General features: G+C 36.6%; 1 pseudogene; it reads right to left on the bottom strand.

The window, feature by feature from the left end:
* LOC126945836 (uncharacterized) overlaps positions 1-16,261 on the bottom strand; it is a 190,754-nt pseudogene extending 174,493 nt beyond the window's left edge.
* Between the last annotated feature and the right edge of the window lie 943 nt (positions 16,262-17,204).

Genomic DNA, 17,204 nt, shown 5'->3' with positions numbered 1-17,204 from the left:
GTTCATATAGGCAAAAATAAGAAAAAATATTTAAAGATAAGAGTCTCATGAGAATAGAGAAGTCTTGATCCATGATCTTGGAAAAAAGCTGTTCACATCAAGGATGGCATCTTCTTACGGTGAGAAATTTTCCTGGATAGTTTTACCTTAAGGGTTCCAATGAATGTACAGTTCCAAGAGTGTGAAGGCGCTCTTCTCAGTTGTGGGATTAGGAACCTAAAATTCAAAGCACCGAAGGTTTGTTGTAGTGTGGATGTCAAGGGTAGTCTTTCTCCAATTTTCTCAGAAGATCCAGTCTTCGGGTTCTAGATTGTGAAGGGGTTGATTGTCCTCAGTCAGTAAATCGTAAAGAGTTTTCTTTGAAAATACACTGTGGCATAACAATTTAGTATTATAACACCAGCCCTCTTGCACAGAAAAGCTTTTATATAACCAGAAAACATGCATTGAAAATGACAATTGAATGAAATCCCTCTATAAATGTTTAAATGGCCCATCAAGTAGCCAAATGTACTCAAAGCTTTTATTGTTTCCCCAGGAATATGAATTTGAAAAACCAAATATTTGTCATAAACTATTTTAGCAATTTAGAAGTCACGACACCAACACATATTTAATTTGGATAATTTTAACTTTTCCATGATGAGTCATGGAATACGAAATATTTAATAACAAAGCTTTAAGGACTCAGGAAGGACAAGGTTGCTGTCCTGGTTCTCCATGAGTTCACAGTTAACATTGGACTTACGGTTTCTTGAATATCAGTTGTTTCTCCCATTTAGGTGCATGGCACTGAAAACTGATGATTTTCATAGGCAATTTGAGTTAGACCATGGACTTCATTCAAATTGTATATGTAAACAATTTCAATATTGGCTAATTTAGTATGAAAATCTGGCAAAGTATTTTCTTGGTATTCAATTAATTTTTGTTCTACTTGGGTTAGCAGTTTTAAAAACTAGTCAGTCTTTTAATTAAAGTCTCAGGAATTCTTACCCAGTACAAATGATATGATTTTAAAGTGATTAGAAACCTGTATTCAAGAATGATTTTCAGGGTCCTTTCTATCCTTTCATGAACCTCCTAAAAGACACCATATTCTATAATTTTGGAAGTTTTTGAAGTTTTCAGAAACTGTATCATCATTAAGCAATTAACTGTGGAAACAAATTTAAATGGTTATAGTTAAAAACACAATTGACAAAGAAATGTGGTCATTTCTGTGGTGTACAATAACAACATAATAATCATAATTATGATTGCTAGCATATACTCAGACATATTAGAATTCTAGAAATCCCATATGATTTTGGAACATATATTAATATCATTTACTAAAATATAACCTGAAGAAAGTTAAATATTATTTTTTATTTTGACAATGCTTGTCATGTAACTTAACATGTCAAGTAATCCTATTTCTCTCTCTTTTGAATGCTTCGGGGACCCGTTGTAGCATCCTAAAGTTAGAGGTCAGAAGAGACCATTTTGAAGCTGAAATCTAATTTTGAGAAGCCTATTAAATATGTTAAAGGTTTCAGGAGGCTGAGGCAGGAGAATCGCTTGAACCTGGGAGGCAGAGGTTGCTGTGAGCCGAGATGATGCCATTGCACTCCAGCCTGGGCGACAGGGCTAGACTCCATCTCAAACAAACAAATGAACAAAAAAAACCACACACTTGATATTATAAAGTAGAATTCTAGGTTACCATAAGTCATTCATTTATCCAAAATTATGACTGAATAACTTTAAAAAGACACAAACATTTACTCATTGATATAGGAAAGACTTAGCTTTTCAAACAATCTGTCTCTTGCCTTTTCCTTCTTTTTTTAGTAGTTTATTCAAAAGACAAACAGACATATTTCATTATCCTTTCATATTACATGAAAATCTTGTTCAAGAGAGAAGCCAGATTTCTCCCTTGTGCTAGTGTACTAATAATATCAACCCCAATTTTTAATAAAATGTTATAGACAAATTGATTTTATCTTAATCAGTTTGACCATAAGGTGAGATTCTCATAAATCTTTTATAACACTTTACAATTTTTTTTTTTTTTAAAGAGCACATCAGTGCTCTAAGAAAACCCTACTCTGCTTTTTTTCTAATGTTCAATTTAAGGAAAAACTGAAGAATACTCCTTTAAATTTAGTCAGTATGTTCACACACTGAATTTCTTTTACAAGATTTTACAAGCCTCTTGCAACTTGCTCAAACCTTTAGCTTTATCTTATTTAATTTAAAATAATCCTTTAACCCTCTAAACTAGCAAAAATCTGCATTCTTATGTCTTTATATAATTTTTTACCAAAAACACATTTCAATCTTCTCATGCACCTTGCATCTGAAACTGTTTATTTAGTAGTTCCAATTACATGTTATAATGGTAACTTTTAACAATTTTAAATTTTGGCTAAAAACATGGTAGGTTATTTTAATTATGTACTAAGTGTGGAGCCTAGGGCACCAGACAAAAATGTAGATAAGGTCCAACTCTTTCCAGCATAGCTAGGGGCGTGGCTAACTCCACACGTCTCCAAGCCTTACCCAGCTGTTAAAGCAGGCAATTTAACAATTTTTAAAAGTCAAAAGAGTTTATAACTTTAAATCATTTAGTAAACCTAATATCTGACCTTCCTAATTTAGACCAAATGTCTCTATTTTACCAATAATCTTTAAAGCTCTTTATTTCCTTGTTTACTAAAGTCACATGTACTACATGACACTACAGTTTTTATTTTTCTTTCAAAATATTTGATTTAAGTGCTTATTTTTATTTGAGCCAATTAATTAGAACACTTTTATATAAACCTTGCACACACAACACATATCAAACTATACAGACAGACAGAAGAAGATCCAGCAGTTGTAAGCTTTTTGATTTGTCAGTTTTTAAGTTTCTTCATTGGATCACTGGTTTTAGATTGGAGTCCTTCGAGGAACAGGGACAGGAAAACATGCAGTTCTTAGGGCCTAATATGTAGGCACAGCTGGAAGGCAAAACAGATCCCCAAAAATTAAGAGTCCTATTTTTATATCAGATCTTAGCTTCCAAAAAAGAGAAATGCTACAGAAATAGATAGTGCAATGATTTTACCATGCATTTCATTGCAAAACAGTCCAAAGCCAATCAGCCCATCCTGTGATTAGCCCATTCCCCATAGAAGTCTTATCTCTCACTAAAGGTGGAGATGTTACCATACTTTCCAAGTGAGCAGGAGCATGCTTCTCTCCAAACATGAAAAGAGTCAAGTATTCCCTCATAACTGCCATTAGCCATCCCCAAAATACATATCCTACCTACTTATTACACACCTAAGCTTTCTCATAATGAGAAGTAATTTCTGATAACCCCAACAGTCAAACAAAGTCAGATAATGCAATGCATATTACAACAGAGACTTAGATTTTGAGAGGGATCTGCTTACTTTCAATTCCTGGGCTTTCATGAGGAAAACGGAAGTTTTTCCACAAACAGGGTATGTGGCACCTCCTCTGTTTTTCCCAAGGAGTCCCAGTCTGTTAGAGCTTGAGTATCTGCTTTCAATTCAGCTGACTTTTAATGATAGCACTCTTTTTTTTTCTTTTCTTTTTTCTTTTTTTCTTTTTTTTGTGTGTACTTTTAAATTTCTTGTTAGCAGACTGTGTAGCCACACCAAACACCCAATTTTCCTGGCTTTTGAACTTCACCAAGGGTAACGTCCTGGGGGTTTGGAGAAAGGAACATTCAAGAAAGGAAGCCAGAAATGATTCATGAAGAGGAAGAGAATCAACAAATGGTAAAGGTCACACGAATATCAAGCAGAAGGTACACATTCCCTAAGCCAGGATTGAATCCAGACCACTATTGTAAAATGGCAAAGCCTTAGCTGCTGAGCTACAGCATTGGGCGGTTTTCATTGTTCCTTCCAGGAGTCTAGAACAGTCAATTTACAGCTTGCAATGGCTTTTAACTGCTCAAGGTAATTTTTAGATCTATTACCTGAACTCCAAAATTCCTGTCCTCTCAACGGCAGAGACCAAGAGAAAGTTTTTTTTTTTTTTTTTCCTGGTGGTGGGAGACCTGCAGCAACGTCTGTAACTGACCAGTTTGCTGGGCTGGTTGAACAGTGGGCTTATGGGATCCTAGGCCTGCATTTTATTTTAAGGCACCCCTCTCCATTATAGAACAACACAGAAAGACTAGCCTCACAAATTCCACTCCCCACTAATCAAAACTGTATAGAGGAGAAAAACAGTGATTTTTATCATTCATTCCACTGGCTTGCCCAGAGAGAGTGAGAGTGGAAAATCTTTACCCTTTATCCGGCATATCAGGTTTCTGGGTCCTCTTTCCCTGAGTATCCCTAGCAATGCTGCTCACCACACCACAGTTCTGGGGTGCCAAGCCACATTCACAAAGGAAAATCATGGAACCACAGGCAGAATCCTCTCAATTTTGCAAACTGCTGCTCAACTCACTACATGGAAGAACCAAATTAACATTTTCCATTCTGGCCAGAGCAAAATACATGTGAAAAAACAGACATTAGCCACTCCACTTCGCACCCAATATCAAATTGGCAAGGCTCAAAATTGCCCCCAATGGGCCCTGTCATCTTTAATCTATTTAAAGTGGATTAAAGGAGTTTCAACATGTGGTCTCTGGGCAAGATGGTTTCCCTGAGTAACAGAAACGATAGGAAAGGGAAAAGAGAGAAAGAGAGAGAGAGAAGCATTGCCTGTGGCAGGTTGGGGAGGGCAAGGAGCTCAGGGAGGCCAGAGAAAGACCCACCCATCCCAGAAATGCTGAATCAATAATTCAGACAGCTGCTTATCAGTTGTGAAGGGGCCTTTTCCAGCATTCCCATCAGCTCTCAAGTTTCCCCCTTTGGCGGGGGGATCCCCATGTCTGATGATTCTGTACATACCTAATCTTGTCACCCACTGCCATTAGTAAAAAGTGCAAAACATTTTTAATTTTTAAAATCAATTAGTTGCTTAAACTTTTTATTTGCCTTTCATAAGGTCTTTAAATAAAAATATTGAAAATTTTTAAGAAACTTCTGCATACCAATAGACATCCCTAGATGAGACTAATTTGGGAGCCCTCATGTTTTTTACATACACTTCAGAGCATCGTTATTCCTTCAGAACATTTCACTATAAGTTATCTTTAGTAATATTTTTGCCATTTCTGTAAGTCTTTGCTGCTTCCAGGGCCTGACACTTATGCATGTATAAGTCAGAAGAAACTCAGTCCTTCAGAAACTAAGGATTCCATTTTTACCTTAAATATTGACTTTGATTTCAGATTCCCTTGATTAACTTGGCCAGTGATTTTTTTTCTACCTAAGCAAGCAAGAAAAATGAAACAAAGGGGTAGAACAAAAAAAAATACCCCCAAATTTCCAAAAGCCAAATTTTACAACCCCTGCAATATTGCCATTTACTACCAGTTTCTTTGTTACCCAGTCAGACTTAAGAGGCCTCTAACTGGATCCAAGCCAGTTAATTACTGGGTCAAATCTGATCCTGAACTCAGCCAAGTTTCTGTCATGACTTCCAAACCCAGTTTGGAACAGAATTTGCTGAAAAAAACTCAAAGAGCTCAAAACACAAATCCCTGGAACTTCAGAATCTGAGAGGGAACTTATCATAATCCCCAGATGTTTTGAGAGATCAATGGCCACAAGTGCATCTAGCATGTACCTTGCTTGGTCACTCAGTGATCCTGGGGGTTTTTAGAAGCTCGACTTCCGACCCTGCTTCTAGCACTGTCTGTTAAAAGAAAAGCTTCAGCAGAACTAGATTTAAAGGAGTTTTATTGAACAATGACTGACTCATGAAATGGGCAGTCCTCAGAATCACAACAGATTCAAAAAGAGTCCAGTGCAGCTACGTGGTGAAAGAAAATTTATGGACAACAAAAAGAAAGTGACGTACAGAAAATGGAATCGGGTACAGAAGCAATTGAATTGGTTCCAGCTCAGCATTTGCCTTGTTTGAATACGGTTTGAGTAGTTGGCTACATATGATTACCCAAAACTCAGTGATTGGCACAAATGTAGGCTATGGTCTGTTTATACCTCCACTCGTGATAATTCATGATGTGCAGAAAAAATCTTTAGGCTGAACTTAAATATGTAAGGAGGCAGGTTTAGGCTAAACTTGATTTAGTACCTCTACGGTCCTTAAAATCTTTGATTACCTAGTGGCAATCAGCATTGGATTGAAATTTCTTTATTTTAAGCATAGTGGACTGCACTATATTTCTTTAAAAGGATATGAGTTTTTTTCATGCTACGACTTTATCAGAATAGCACTACTCTTTTAAATTTCTGCCTCAAGTGTTTGGTTACTGTAATTCTTTCACCCAGGACACTAAAATTTAGTTACCATTGACCTGTTTATAATACAAATAACTTACTATTTATGTATTTGCTTAGTGAATGAACTCCTGTTATATCCTATATAGTTTTATCTATGTCAACCATTTTTTTTCCCTTAGATTAATAAGTGGCAAGGAAACAAATTTTAATTCTACACAGTTCTCTCCATACACACCTAAAAAAACACCATGCCTACTTAAAAAATGGCCTCCCTTATGGTAATGATAATTAATTAGACATCACATTAAGTACAAAAATTTTAAGGTGTGTTTGTCTTAATGAAATTTATAAGCAAGTTCACATACGTAGCCATTATAAGAGAATCTATGAAAAGGATTGCTGTGTTAATGGTATCAGGAAAGCTTGATCCTAGGAACTCAATGCATTTACCCGCATCCTAAGAAGTACTCTGTCCACTATCACTGTTACCATGTTTTTAAGTTTTTATTGGTATAAATTTAAGAGGTACTAGTACAGTTTTGTTACATCAATTCATTGCATAGTGGTGAAGTCCCTGCTTTTACTGTAACTAACACCTGAACAGTGTGCACTGTACTCATTAAGCAATTTCACAGCCCTAACCTTCCTCCCACACTCCCTCTTTTTCAAGTCTCCAATGATTTTTATTCCACATGCTATATACATTTAGCCCCCACTGATAACTGAGAACAGGTGGCATTTTGCTTTCTGTTTCTAAGTTGTTTTACTTAAGATAACAGCCTCCAGTTCCATCCATGTTGCTGCAAGAGACATAACTTCACTCTTTTTTATGGTTGAATACTATTATATTGGATATATATGTTACATTTTCTTTATGAACTTATCCATTAATGGATACTTAGGTTTATTCTGTGTTTTTACTATTGTAAATTGTGATGCAGTAAATACACAAGTGCAGGAATCTTTTTAATATAATAATTTCTTTTCCTGTGGGTAGACCCAGTAGTGGAATTAGTGACTCAAATGATAGTTTTATTTTTCATTCTTTGAGAAAACTCCATACTTTTTTCTAAAGATTGTACTAATTTTGATTTCCATCATCAACTTTCTCTTTTCTCCACATCCTCGCCATCATGTCTTTGTTTTTGACTTTTTAATAATAGCAATGCTGACTGGTGTAAGACAATATTTCATTGTGGTTTTATTTTGCAATTTCTGATGATTAGTGCTGTTGATATTTTCTTCGTATACTTCTTGGCCATTTGCAGGTTTTCTTTTGAGAAATGGTCTATTTGATATGGTTTGGTTCTGTGTCCCCACCTAAATCTCATGTTGAATTGTAATCCCTTATGTTGGGGGAGGGACCTCCTGGGAGATGACTAAATCATGGGGGTAGATTTTCCCCTTGCTATTCTCACGATAGTGAGTGAGTTGTCATGAGATCTGGTTGTTTGAAAGTGTGTAGCACTTTTCACTTTACTCTCCCTTCCTCCTGCTCCAGCCATGCAGGACGTGCCTCCTTCCTTTTTGCCTTCCATCACGATTGTAAGTTTCCTGAGGCCTCCCCAACCATGCTTTCTGTATAGCCTTTGGAATTGTGAGTCAATTAAACCTCTCTTTTTTATAAGTTACCCAGGAGTTATTGCTATAACTCCTTATAGCAATGTAAGAATGAACTAATATACCATTTATGTCCTTTGTGCACTTTTTAATAGGGTTATTTATTTTTTTGTTGCTGTTTAGTTTGAGTCAGTTGTCTATTCTAGGTATCAGTGCCCTATCAGATGCATAGCTTGTAAATACTTTTCTCCCATTTTTCTAGTGGTCTGTTTACTCTGTTGAATATTTCTTTTGTGGTGCAGAAATTTTTTATTTAAATTAAATCTTATTTGTCTATTTTGTTTACTGTGATTTTTTGGCCTTAGTCATAAATTCTTTGCCTAGACCATTATCCAGGGGCATTTCCCCCAGGTTTTCATCTAATCTTTTTATAGTTTTTGGTCTTACATTTAAATATTTGTTCTATCTAGAGATGATCTTTATATATGGTGAGATAAAGGGGTCCAGATTCAATCTGTATGTAGTAATCCCAGTAACATTTATTGAAAAGGGTATCCTCTCTCTAGTGTATGATTTTGTTGACTTTGTCAAGAATCAATTGGCTTTAGATATGTGGCTTTATCTCTAGGTTCTCTGTGTTGTTCCATTTATCTATGTGTCTATTTTTATATCGGTATTTACTATACATGTTCTGGTTACTGTAGCCCTGTAACATAATTTGAGCCCATACAATGTGATGGCTCCAGATTTGTGCTTTTTCTTGGGGTTGCTTTCACTATTTGAGCTCCTTTTTAGTTTCATGTACATTTGGGGATAGTTATTTCTAACTTTGTGAAAAATTATGTTGGTATTTTGATAGAGACTGCATTGAATCTGAAGCTTGCTTTGGGCAGTATGGTCATTTAAATGCTTTGGGCAGTATGGTCATTTAAATGCTATTAATTTATCTGTTCCATGAGCACGGGATGTTTTTCCACTTGTTTGTGTCATCTACAATATATTTAATCAGTATTTTGTAGTTCTGCCTGTAGGTATCTTTAACCTCCTTGATTGTTTATTCCTAGGTATTTTATTTTATTTTTGTAGCTATCTTTAAGTACTACTGCCTTTTTGATTTGTTTCTCAGCTTGATTGTCACTGGTGTATAAAAATGCCACTGATTTGGCATGTGGCATTGGCAAAAAATAAATAAATTTTGCAAACTTTGTTTTTTCTTCTTTCTTGGGAATATAGACAGTTTGTACGTATGGTCATTTTATGTCATCCCAAACTTCTTAGTAGGTTTCTTCATTCTTTTTTATTACTTCATTTTTTTAAATTGTCCGACTAGACTAGTTGAAAAGACTTCCCTTCAAGTTCTGAGATTCTTTCTTCTGTCTTACCTATGTTATGAAAGATGTATGTTAATTTTGTATCCTAATACATTAGTGAATTTATATCAAATCTAAGAGTTGTTGAGAAGAGTTTATAGCATTTTCTAGGTATAAGACTCTACCTTCGGCAAACAGAGCTAGTTTTGCTCCCTCTTTTCCAATTAGGATACCTTTTAATTTCTTTCTCTAGCCTGATTGCTCTGGCTAGGGCTTACAGCACTGTGCTGAATAGGCATGGTGAGGGTAGGTATCCTTGTCTTGTTCCAGTTTTTAGAGTGATTTATTTAAACTTTTTGCTGTTCAGTATGATATTGGTTGTGGGGTTTTAATATATGGCTTTTGTTATTTTGAGGTATGCTCCTTCTATGCCTAGTTTGTTGCCGGTGTTTATCATAAAGAGATGCTGAACTTATCAAATCTTTTTACTTCATGTAATAACTACATACTTTTTGTTTTTATTTCTGTGTATGTGATGAATCACATTTACTAATTTATATCGTTGAACCATCCTTTCAATACTCGAAAAAACCCACTTGATTATAAATAATTATATTTAGGATATGCTATTGGATTCGGGTGCTTTTATTTTTGTTAAGGAGTTTTGCATGTATGTACATCAGGGATATTAGTTTGTAGTTTTTTTGTTGTTGTTGTTTTATTCTTGTCTGTTTTTTGTAGCAAGGTGATACAGGATTCATAAGGTGAGTTAGGGAGTATTCCCTACCCCTTGATTTTTTGGAAACAGTTTCAGCAATGTTGATACCTCTTCTTTTTTGTATATTTGGTAGAATTTGTCTTTGAATAAACAATACTAAGATTTTTTTGCATAAAATAAATAAAATACACAAATCAGTGTCTAGACTAAGGGAAAAAAGTTAATGCAACCAGAAATGAGAGAAATTTTACAACTGCTTCCACAGAAATACATACGATAGTAAGATACTACTGTGATCCATTCTATGCCAACAGAGTTGATAACCTAGAAGAAATGGATAAATTCCAAGAAATGTAAAACCTACCAAGATTAAATAATGAATAAATAAAAAACCTTTACATACCAATAATGATTAAGGAGTTATCAAAAATCTCCCAACAAAGAAAACTCCAAGACAAGACAATATCATTGGTGAATTCTACCAAATACTTAGAGAATAATTAATACCAATACTTTTTAAATTCTTCCAAAATTGAAGAGAAGGGAACATTTTATTTATTTAATAAGGGCAGTTTACTTCATTCTCAAAATCAGACAGATATACATATAAAAAAATTAATTTGAAAGCCAATAGTCCTGATAAACTTAGATGAAAAAAATCATTTCATAATACTAGGAAAAAATTCAACACTATATTAAAATAATTATACACCATGATCAAGTGGGATTCATCTCTGGGATGCAAGGATGTTTTAACATATGAAAGTCAATCACTGTGATACACCATATTATCAGAATAAAGAATAAAAATTACATTTGTATCTCAGCAGACACAGAGAAAGCACTGGAGAATGTTCAACACCATTTTATGATTAAAACACTTTTAATCATTTAACTGTAAAAGAAATGTACTTCAACACAATAAAAGCCATATAAAATCACCCATGGCTGACATCATACTCAGTAATGAAATGCTGAAACTTTTTTCCTCCATAATCTGAAAGAAGACAAGGATGTTCATTCTCATCACTGCTTTTATCCAGCATAATACTGGAAATCCTAGCTAGAGGCATTAGTCAAGGAAAAGAAACAAAGTCATCCAAATCAGAAAGAAATGAGTATAATGATTTCTATTTACAGATGACAAAATCTTATATGTAGAAAATAAAAAAGATTACATGAAAAAAATTATTAGAAATAATAAACAATTTTAGTCATGTTGCAGGATACATAATCAACATACAAAATTTGCTGCATTTATATACACTGAAAACAAAACTGACCAAAAAATTAAGAAAGCAACCCCATTTACAATAGAATCAAAACTACTAAAATGTTTAAGAATTTAACCAAAGAGTTTAAAGATCTGTACACTAAAAGTATAAAACTCTGATATATGAAAATAAAGAGGACATAAATAAATGAAAAGATATCACATGTTCATACATTGGAAGAATTAATATTGTTAAAATATTTATACTACTTAAAGCAGTCTATAGAGTCAATGTAATTTTTTTTTCAAAATTTCAGTGACATTTTTTACAAAAATAGAAAAAGCAATTCTAAAATTTATATAAAACCACAAAATACTCTAAATACCCAAAGCAATCTTAACTAAGAAGAAGGAAGCTGGAGGTATCACACTGCCTGATTTCAAAACCCACTTAAGGCTATAGAAATCCAAACAACATTGTATTGGCATAAACAAAGACACATTGAATAGAATTGAAAGCCAAGAAATAAATGCACACATTTAAAGTCATTTGGTTTTCAACAAACTGCTAGGACCACACAATGGGAGAAAGGACAGTTTCTTTGATAATTAGTGCCAAGAAAGCTGAATATCCATATGCGAAAAAAAAGTTGAATTCTTATCTTGTATCTCCAAATAGATTAATATCTTCAGTGTAAGTTCTGAAACCATAAAACTTCTGGAAGAAAACAGGGGAAAAGCTCAATGGTATCAGTCTTGGGAGCAATTTCTTGGATATGACACCAAAATCATAGGTAGCGAAAGCAAAAACAAATCAGCGGGATCACAGGAAACTAAAAAGTTTATGCACAGAAAGAAAATATTCAACAAAATGAAATGGCAACTTATACAATAAGTAACAAAATTATAAACTATATATCCAATAACAAGTTAATATCCAAAATATATAAGAAATTCATACAACTCCATAGCACAAAACAAACACATGAATAAACAAGAAAAATAAAACCTGATTAAAAATAGGCCAAAACCTGAATACATATTTTTCCAAAGATGACATACGGATGGCCAACGGATTTTTGAAAAGTTGCTTAATATTGCTAATCATTAGCAAAATACAAACCAAAACCACAATGGGATATCACCACAGATTAGTTAGGATGACTAATATGAAAATAAACAAAGAATAACAAGTGTTGACAAGGTTGTGTTGTAGAAAACAAAACTCTTGTACAAAGTTGGTAGAAACATAAACTAATACAACTACTATGGACGTCATTGCGGGGGGTTTTAAAAAAATGGAACTACCACGTGATCCAGCAACCCTACTTCTTGGTATAAAGTGCGAAGGAAATAGTAACACCATGTTGAAGAGTTATCTGCACTCCCACCATCATTACACCATTATTCACAAGGTATGAAGACACACTATGTGTCTACTGATGGGTGAATTAATATTGAAAATGTGACACACACATACACACACACAGGGGAATATTATTTGCCCTTAAAAATAATAATATCCTGTCTTTGCAATGACATAGAGGAAACTGGAGGATATTCTGCTAGGTAAAATAAGCCAATCAAAGAAAGGCAAATGCTGCATGATCCCACTTATGTGTGGAATACATAAAAATCAAGCTAATATTAGATTGGTGCAAAAGTAATTGCTTTCCAATTGAAAGTAATGGTAAAAACTGCAATTACTTTTGCACCAACCCAATAGAAGCAGAGAGTTGAAGCTGGCTATAAGGGCCAGGGAATGGGGAAAATGTAAGAAGTCAGAGAGAAGAGACTTCAATTGTAAGATTAATAAATTATGGAGACCTAATATACAGCATGGTCACTATAGTTAGTAATAATGTATTGTATACTTGAAATTTGCGAAGAGAGTAAGTAGATCTTTATTCTCACCACAAAAGAGTAACTGTGTGAGGTGGTGGATATGTTAGTTAGCTTGATTGTGGTAAGCATTTCACCATGTATACCTATGTCATATTTATTTTTCAATTATACCTAAATAAAGCAAAAAGTAGAATGAATAAACTGAAATTTCTTTATTTAATAGAATGCTACATAGCAACAAAATGAAAAAAAGCACCAGCAGGTATAAAGTGAGATGCACCTCAGAAAAGTCATGCTGAATAGAGAAACTAGACAAAATACAGATAAACTGTAAATTTTTAAAAAAAATTCTAAAATAAATAAAACTCTGTATATGTAAAAATCATATAATTGTTAGCTTCAGAACAAGATTCCCTGGGAAGGCACATGAAGACATTTTCTGAAAGTATGGAAATTCTCCGTATCTTGATAAAAGTGTGGGTGGCATAAATATATTCATTTGTCAAAAATGAACAAACTATATGCAGTCAGTCTTTCATATCCACAAGTTTTGCATTTGTAGATACAACCAACCACAGTTCAAAGATGTTTTAAAGAAACCCTAAAAGTAACAATACCATCATAAAAATAATACAAATTTTAAAAATCGATACAATGTAAAACCTGTTTACATCATATTTACATTGCATTTGGAATCATAAGTAATGTAGAGATTATTTAAAGTATATAGGAGAATGGGTGTAGGTTATCTACAAATACTATGCCATATTTTATAAAAAATTGTGCATCTGTAAATTTTTTTATCTGAATGAGGGACATGTTGTTGAAACAATTTTCTACAGATGTTATGAAACAATAGTATTTAGCATTTGAGTATTTCATCACTTGCAAATTATACCCTGATAAAGTTAAAAGGTAAAAAGTTAAACAGATCTCCAGAGTTCTGAATAAATTAACAAATTAAAATGTATATAGAAATGTAATGCACTTAGAATACCTGACATACTTAAAAAAAAAAATTGAAGGATTACACTGCAATATTTCAAGACATAATATAAATCTATAGTATCTTAGATTGTATCTTGTTGCCACTGATTATAGACAAAGAGACCAGTGAGATAGAATAGAATCCTGTAGTAGAACCACATGTATTTAGTCTTTTTTTTTTTTTTTTTTTTTTTGAGACGGAGTCTCGCTCTGTCACCCAGGCTGGAGTGCGGTGGCCAGATCTCAGCTCACTGCAAGCTCCGCCTCCCGGGTTCACGCCATTCTCCTGCCTCAGCCTCCCGAGTAGCTGGGACTACAGGCGCCTGCCACTTTGCCCGGCTAAGTTTTTTTGTATTTTTAGTAGAGACGGGGTTTCACTGTGTTAGCCAGGATGGTCTCGATCTCCTGACCTCGTGATCCGCCCGTCTCGGCCTCCCAAAGTGCTAGGATTACAGGCTTGAGCCACCGCGCCCGGCCTATTTAGTCATTTTATACTATAAAAATGTCATGGAAATTCAAAGAGGAGCTGGCTGCCTCATCAAAAATTGTGCTGGAAATAATTTTTGCATTGCAGGGCAAAAAGGAAAGACCAAAAAAAGGCCCAGAATCTTGATTAGCTAAGCAAACAGACAGTGGAGTTTGGAGAGATATAGGTGGCTAAACTTTAAGATGCAGCATATCCTTAGAGATTTAGGAAAGGAAAGAGTTCTACAAATCTGCCTAAGTGTTCCTTTGAGCCTTTGCTGTATGCCAATCTGTGCATGTGTAGATGACATCCCACGAGATCAGACAAAAACAAAACAAAACAAAACAAAAACAAAGAACAAAACAAAACAAAACAAAAAAAAACTTTAAGTATGATCATCAACGAAGTGTAAGAAATATACAATTCACAAACTCACCTGTCTGAGAAAAACTTGTTATTAATATTCATCATGGAGGAGGAGGGGCCAAGATGGCTGACTAGAAGCAGCTAGTGTACACCACTCAAGTGGAGAGAAGAAAGAGTATGAATAATTACTACATACTCAAACGGAACATCCAGGAGAATACACTGGGATTCATCAAGGAAGCAATTTGACCCACAGAGAATGGAGAGGAGTGAGACAGGATGACTGCCCACCCGGAAATGACATGTAACCTGGAGACACTTCCCCACCATGGGGAAATGGTAAGTGAGTAAGACTCCTTCGGGACCTACACTTCTGCCATGAACTTTTGCAACCCTGGGCTCAGGTGATCCTCTCATGAGCCCACCCAACTGGGGCCACCAGACTTACGTGGAGAACTACGTAGAGTCTGGGCAGAGCCACTGCTCAGTCACACCTAAAGTCCTGGGAGCTTTGAATCCCTGGGCATTCTGGTACTAGTGGTTGCAGTTCTGGCAGCGCAGGAGGTAAGTATCGATAGCATGCAGCCAGAAAGGGACTGAATCCAGGAAGCTGACCAGCAACAGACCACATGCCTCAGTGCCAATGCATTTTGAAGATTAAGGCCCACTGTCCTGGGTCTACAGCTCTGCCCCCACCCGGTCTGTGCTCTCTGGTCGGTAGCTGCTCTGCAGTTCCCCAGAATAAAACTCCCAGAGTGAGAGGTCAGCCACCATTTTTGCTGTCTTGTATCCTCCACTGCTATAGAGTTCAGGCTCTGGGGAGTATGTGGTGATATGGGGGTGGCACGAATTCACTGCACAACGCAGCCATCCCATGGAAAAGTGGCCAGGCTTGTGTGTGTGTGTGTGTGTGTGTGTGTGTGTGTGTGTGTGTGTGTGTGTGTTTGGGTCCTTGATCCCACTTCTCACTGGACAGAATCCCGGACCTGGGACTTCAGCCATTCTCCACCGGGGCTCTTGAGCCCGTATCAGCTCTGCACTTTCTGAAATGGAGCTCACTGAGGGAGAGGCCGGCTGCCATTTGCTGGTATAGCGTTCAGGCCTTGGAAAGTACATGGGGATTAGGGAGTGGTGTGGATCTCCAGCAATGTGCAGCCGTCCCATGGAAAAGCAGCTGGACTGTTTTTTAGTGTGTCCCTGATCCTGTTTCTCCGCTCTGAGTAGGAACTCCAAACTGAGACTCCGGCCAAACCTTGCGGAGGCTCTTGGGCTGGTAGTAGCCCTGAACCTCCCTGGAACAGAGCTCCTGAAAAAGAGTCCAGCCACTATTTTGGCTGTCTCTAAGCACCTGCCACTATTGCCTCCAGGCTCTAAAGAGTATGTGATCATTAGGAAGTGAGCCGATTCTCCAGCACAGTGCAGCCTTCCCGCAGAAAAGCGGTCAGTTTTTTCTCCACATGGACCTTCATGCTGGCTCCTCATCGCTTGGCAGGGTGTCCTGACCTGAGACGCCAGCACAACTACCCTGCCCCTGCCTGAACACTTCAACTGAAAGTGCCTCTGCATTTCTCTGAGGAGGGAATCCCAGAGATAACCTACAACCCCTCTGCCATTGTAGCTGCAGTGGTACCCTCCTAACTGCCCTCTGCCGGAAGGAAAAAAGGGACAAGTTGCTATGCCTGCACCACCAGCACATTGCAGCCGCCATATGAAGAGGAATTCAGTCTCTTTTCCCTGTGAGCCCCAACACCCCCGTTTTCACCAGACAGGGCCCCAGGTTCAGGACTGCAGAACAGACACCCCAACCACAGCTGAGCACGCCCACTTGCACTGTGTTTTCTAGGTAGGGACTCACAGAGGCAACCAACAGCTCCTCTACCACTGCTACAGCAGAGGCTCTGCCCTTGCTCCTCACTGTCTGAGGAAGAAACATCGACTGTGAGGGCTTCAGTCAAACTTCCACCATGCCACAATCACGATACAGAGAGGAGCCCAGTCTCTCATCCCTGTGAGCCCTTGATCTTCTGCTCTTCAACAGGCAGAGGCCCCAGCTCAGGCCAATAGAGCAGCTGCCTCAACCCGTGGTTGAATATTCGCAGTAGCAATGGTTCTGCATTTCTCCGAGGTGAAACTCCCAGAGGCAAACAAATGCCACTCTGCCACAGCCACTGCAGTGCTACCGCCCTGGCTGTCTTCAGACTTAGAAAGGAGCAAAGACCCTGAGTATTTTAATCATACCTCCAGCAATCTTCAGTTGCCCTGAAGAGAAGAAGCAGTTCTGTCTCCAATGTGACCCACTCCACTTAAATTATTAGATCGTCAAGGCAGAGAGCTAACAAAGATATTGAGGAGCTGAGCTCCACACTTGACCAAATGGATCTTATAGAACTCTACAGAACTCTCCACTGGAAAATAACAAAATATA

The sequence above is a fragment of the Macaca thibetana genome, chromosome X (genome assembly GCF_024542745.1).
Source record: "Macaca thibetana thibetana isolate TM-01 chromosome X, ASM2454274v1, whole genome shotgun sequence".
Lineage (NCBI taxonomy): Eukaryota > Metazoa > Chordata > Mammalia > Primates > Cercopithecidae > Macaca > Macaca thibetana.
The sequence above is the reverse complement of the archived record's forward strand: the minus strand, read 5'-3'. Positions and strand labels throughout refer to the sequence as shown.